This window comes from Kogia breviceps, chromosome 4 (assembly GCF_026419965.1).
Source record: "Kogia breviceps isolate mKogBre1 chromosome 4, mKogBre1 haplotype 1, whole genome shotgun sequence".
Classification (NCBI taxonomy): Eukaryota; Metazoa; Chordata; class Mammalia; order Artiodactyla; family Physeteridae; genus Kogia; species Kogia breviceps.
The window spans coordinates 54,798,937-54,804,936 of NC_081313.1; positions in this window are offsets into that span (position 1 = coordinate 54,798,937).

A 6,000-nucleotide genomic window follows, 5' to 3' on the forward strand; every position below is an offset into this window, starting at 1 on the left:
TGTGTTGTAAAACATAAACTCATTTGTATAAAAAGAGTAATTTTTGTTATCTTACAGGGTATTCATTCCTATTAAATGACATAAGTTATAAATAATGTGCAATACCTTACAACACAGCTATGACAATTAGAGCATTACATCTCTGTATTAAAGTTTGGCCAATCTAAAAAACGTGCCTTCCTTCCTACATTCCCATTGAAATAGACCAAAAAAATTAAAATGAAGGAGAAGACATCTATATCAGTCCTGGAAAACAGCAGAAGTTGTGACAAATACTTGTCAAAAATTGTTGTGACTTCTTTTACTAGGAAAATATAAAATAACAAAATTGACTCAAGAAGAAGTAAGAAATATAAATAAGATCAAAGATACTATAATAAAAATACCATCAAAGAATTGTCAAATTATAAAGGACATTTGGCCTGGGAGGTTTTATAAATCTTAAGGAAGCAAGAAATTCTGGACTTCCCTGGTGGTGCAGTGGTTAGGAATCCGCCTGCCAATGGAGGGGACACGGGTTCGAGCCCTGGTCCAGGAAGATACCACATGACGCAGAGAAACTGAGCCCATGTGCCACTACTGAGCCTGCGAGCCACAACTTCTGAAGCCCGCGTGCCCAGAGCCCGTGCTCCACAACAGAAGAAGCCACTACAGTGAGAAGCCCGCACACCACAACAAAGAGTAGCCCCCGCTCACTGCAACTAGGGAAAGCCCGCATGCAGCAACAAAGACCCAACGCAGCCAAAAATTAATTAATTAATTAATTTTTTTTAAAAAAAGAAGCATGAAATTCTAATGGTATTTAATCTGTTAAAGAGACTATGAAAAAGATCAAAATTTTCCAATTCAGTTTTAAAAACCAAATGTCATAACCCTGTTACCAAAAGCCTGGTAAATACAGCACAGAAATCTCTAGGCCAGCATAATTTAGGAATGTTTGCACAAATATATTGAGAAATATTAGCAAATCACACCAGCAACAATTTTAAAAATAATAAGCCATAAAAGATGATTCCAAATTCTTTGCTATTCCTCCCATTGGAAGGTGGAGCCTAATTCCCTTCCACTTGAATCTGAACTGACCTTAGCAACTGGCTTGACCAATAAAATCCAGCAGAAGTGACACTCTGAAACTTCTATGGTTAGGTCATCAGGCATCTTGCAGCTTCCATGTCTGGGATCATTGCTTTTTCAAGCCAGATAAGATGTAAGAAATGTGACCACTCAGAAGTCACTAAACCCTGAGAAGTTCAAGTGAGAAGGAAAGTCACTATACAACAAGAGACCATGTGGAACAGGAGAAAGAAGCCAAGGGGTACCCAGGAAGCTGACATGTAAATAAGGAACCCATCTTGGAAGAGGATCCTTTGGCTCCAACTGCCCCAGCTAGTACCATGAGAATCAGAGATGGACCTTTCAACCAAGCCCTTCCTCAGTTTCTGATCCATAAGACTGTAAGCAAAATGAAATTTTTGAGGCAGATTGTCATGAAGCAATAAATTACCAGGACAATAACAAAATAGGAGTCCATTCCAGGAATACGAGTACTTTCAACACTAGTAAATCATTCACATCAATAATTCAAAGAAGAAAAATTATATGATCATGTAAAAGTTGCTAAAAACGTATTTGAAAAAATCAAAATATACTCTTGATTTTAAAAGAGCTCAGTAGAATATGAATATGCTAATACTCTCTTAATGTAACTTGAAAAAGTTCTCAATCTAATTACTAATTTTATACCTAAAGATATAACAATAAAAGCACTCCATTAAAATGAGAAACAAGACAGGCATACACCTGCTATTTAATATCATTCTAGAAGTGCTTGGCAATTAAAATGGATACAAAAGCAAAAATAAAAGTATAAATATTGAAAAAGAGGAGGCAAAAATATAATTTTTCATTGCTGATTTGATTGTCTAACTGGAAGACCTAAGAAAACAACTAGAAAATAACTAAAACTACTAAGTTTGGTGGGGAAGCCACTTGAACAATAAAATATTTTAAAAGCAATAGTTTTCTTATATATCCTAAATTAACCACTAGAATATGGAAGAAACCACTCACAACAGGAGTAAAAGGTAATCATAATACTGAGGACCTAAGAATCAAGTTAATAAGAATATACAGGACCAATCAATATGAAGAAAATTATTAAAATTTTACTGAAAGACATAAAAGAAAACAAGAATAAATTAAAAGATATTTTGTGTTTCCAGATAAAATTACCCAATACCTAAAGATTCCCACAAAATTTATCTGTAAACTCAATGCAGTTGCATTTAAAATCCAATAGCACATTTTTAAGTTGACAAAAGTATCATAAACCTAGAAGATAAACATGTAGGGAATCTCAGAATACATTTAGCAATATGGAATTGGCGAAGATAATTATAGTAAATCCATCCAAACCAACACCTTGTACTTCGAAACATTTGTGTAGCTATAAAGTTACTGTCATGGAAAGATGGTCACAAAATACTATGTTGAAAAAAACTGCAATATGTTTAGTTTGAGCCCATTTGGGTAAATTAAATAAACAAAGAGAAAAATAAAGTATTTATACAGCAAAATATCAATAGTTACTATCTCTAAGAGATTACAGATTTTTTAATTTTAAAAAATTTTGCTTATTTTTCTAATTCTTCTCCAATGAACATGTTATTTTTGTCACTTAAAACCAAAAATGTGGGCATATTTCTTAAGTATGCCCACTGTTGACTTTGCATCCTTGAGTTTATCTAAGCCTTTGCTTAAATCCCATCATATCTTGACCTAACTGTTTCTTGGAATAATGAATCATGACTTTACTATAAACATGTAAAGCTGCACTTTCTTTTGTCTTCAAACTACCTTCAGTATATGTTCCTTACTCTTATTTTTCCGAGTTGTTACTCACCTGATTCATTCCCTTCATGACTGTAAATTTTTTATCACATCCCACCCTACCTTCATCTTTCCAGATTGAGAGCGTTAAGTAGTCAGCCCATCCTCATAAAGAAACACTATCTTGCTCCATCTCTGTTTTTACAGCATCATTAAAATGACCACATGGCCAGAACTGAGCAGTATATTCCCAATTTATTTTTCCCTTACTTCCACTGTATTAAGAATTATTCCCCCAAACGTAAAAATATCATCCTCCATATAATTTATAAGAATATTTATTGAGCCAAATATGTGTATGGATTTCTTCTGCACTGACCACTGGGAAAACAGAATCTCTCTTTAGGTCAAGTTCACTGACACCATCTATAATACCATAGCTTTTCACCCCCCAAATAGACATAGATTTGTCTAGAGTGCACAGGTGGATCTGTATCCAAATTCACAGGGAAGGTCTTTTGTGAATCAATAAGTGCTCTGCCAGTGTAATTTTTCTTGCTGTCAAAATGCCATAGTAAAGGAAAAAAGGTCCCAACTCAGCCTGTGTAAATTGTTAGTTTTAGGCTCTTTTCAAATTACTCTCTGTTGCCTGGGGTGGGGGAGGGGTGCACTGCTCAGGCACAAACACACAGAATGTCTGCAATGGTCTAATCAATGTGCAGAGCTACCAAGAAGAAATGGAAAATCTACCGTGTGAATTTGGATGAAAGAGCCTGGGAGCAGGGAGGAAACAGGACAAGACCAGGTGGCAGGCAAACATGTGGAGGGTTGAGGAAAGGAGTCAAAGGGCACAGCTAGCTAGCCTGACTGCTAATGAAGCAGGCGTATAAATGTTAACAGCTCCTGCGTGAAGAGGGCGAGCTGGTGGGACACCTGTGAGTCACTCTGATTGTCAGCAGTAGACTGCTTGCACAGACCAGGGACAAGTCCGCTCTTCCTCATGCACTATTTAATGTCACACGGGAGGGGGCTGTTGATGCCTTGCTCCCCTTTCATTTCTTCTCACCCAGACTGCCACAGCCTCCCAATACAGTTCCATTCCTCTCCACTTCCTCTTGCACGTTTGTGTCAGAGTGATATGTTTAAGCAATTTCTTATGTGATTGCCTTTATTTATTCTTTGCCTTTATTTACTTCTTTCTTTTTTAAGTCATCTTCTGGTGCCTCCTGCGTCCTCTGCAAGCCTTTCAGGATACAGCAAAAATCCCATCACGTGATATATAAGGTCCTTCCAAACCAGGCTCAGCCTCCGGCTGGAGACTCACATTATCCCAGCTCCCAAACCCTCCCCTCACCTCTGCTGAGCATCCTTCTGCATCGAAGCCTTTGGCTTCCTACCTCCGCTTGTCGAGTATCACCCACCCTTCTTTAAGACCCTGACAAAGAAGCCCAACTGGGGACCAAATAATCAACTTTTTTCTCTTTTCCTTTGTATTCTCGAAGTACTTTCGGTAAACCTCAATAAATCCCTTAATACAATAATAAAACAATAAGCACTTACAGAGCATTCATTAAATATTGGGTATCTGCTGAGCACTTGTCTTAATTAGAGATCCTTAGCTTGTGGGAAATAGAAACTTGTTTAAACCAAGAAAAAGGCGATTTATTATAACAACTCAAGAAACCCAGGGCAAGACATATAATCAGGCTTCCAGAGGTACTGGAAAGTGATCAGAAATCAAGGAAGCTTTCTCTCTCTCTCTCTCTCTCTCTCTCTCTCTCTCTCTCTCTCTCTCTCTCTCTCTCTCTCCCTCCCTCCCTCCCTCCCTTCCTCCCTCCCTCCCTCCCTCTCCCCCTCTCTCTCTCATTTTACAATGCCTCTTCCTGGTTGCTGCCTACTGCAATGGAGAGAGTTGCAAAGATCTTCCTTCCTCTTCTCCACCAACTACTACAAAACTATACAGATGACTCCATCCTATTCCAGAGTGTTGAGTGAATATTGCTTATGTGTGCAGATCATTATGTATGAAAATAATTGTTGGAAAAAGAGCAAAAGTAGATTATCTGTATTAGGTAAGCATATCCTATTTAATCAAGTCTGTTGATTGTGAGACACACCTCCATTTTATGTATCATCAACAAAGAAAAAAACACTACCTTTTGTCATTGTTAAGAAGCTGTCAACTGTAAGATACATTTTTATTTTTAGAGATGCTAAAATGTAAAACAATGATTCTCGATGAAAGAATATAGAGAGAAAATAAAGGATAAGGTGCTGCCTTTGTATAGCACCTAATATCTCAAAAGCAGAAGTTGTTTACACCATCTTCTTGGGAGATGGCCAAAATCATGAGTTAACTAATACATAAGCCCCAAGTGGAGGACCCAGCAGCTGGAGATCAAACCACAAGCTGTCAGAAACTCATCCCAAAGATGTCATCTATGGTAGTCCATCAGTAATTAAAGGCCTGTTGGGTCAGGCCTTAGAGACCACCTAGATAAGACCTGCAGAGAGCTTGTCACAGGTTTTTGACCCTGAACAGAAGAAAGATTCCTCAGTGTCTACTTCTTGGTCGCTGAAGCAACTCCACTCAGGAATCCAGATGCTCAGGCAAAGGGTGACCCTGCACCTCACCACCAAGGTAGACATTGCCCCTCTCCACTACGTTCCTCCCCTGGGGGCGACCAGTGTGGTGGGTCAGAACAATAATGACTACTGCCCATCCGAGCCTCTGCTGCCCGCTTCTACCGCAGCCCAAAAATAGGACGCCAAGACCAGTTGTCTAACTGGGGACTAGGAGGACAGCTACAGAACTCTTCACAGAACCCAACTGTCTCCTTAGAATGGTTTTATTCACACTCAGTATTTCTTCTAAGATCCATCCATGCTGTTGCATGCACCTGCCGTTCATTCGTATCCATTCTTGCATACTATTCTGCCATGTGAATGTTCCACAATGCATTCACCTATTCTCCCATAAATGGCCACTTGGTTTACTTCCTTTTTTGTTTTCTGTTATGTATGGAGGTTCTATAAGTCATCATACCTGTCTGCTGGTCACATGTGCAAATGTCTCTCTAGAGTATATACCTAGATGTGATTGCAGGGTTTAGACTACATTCATATTCAGCTCCACAAGATAATGCCAGGTTGTTCCAGTTTATATTCCTA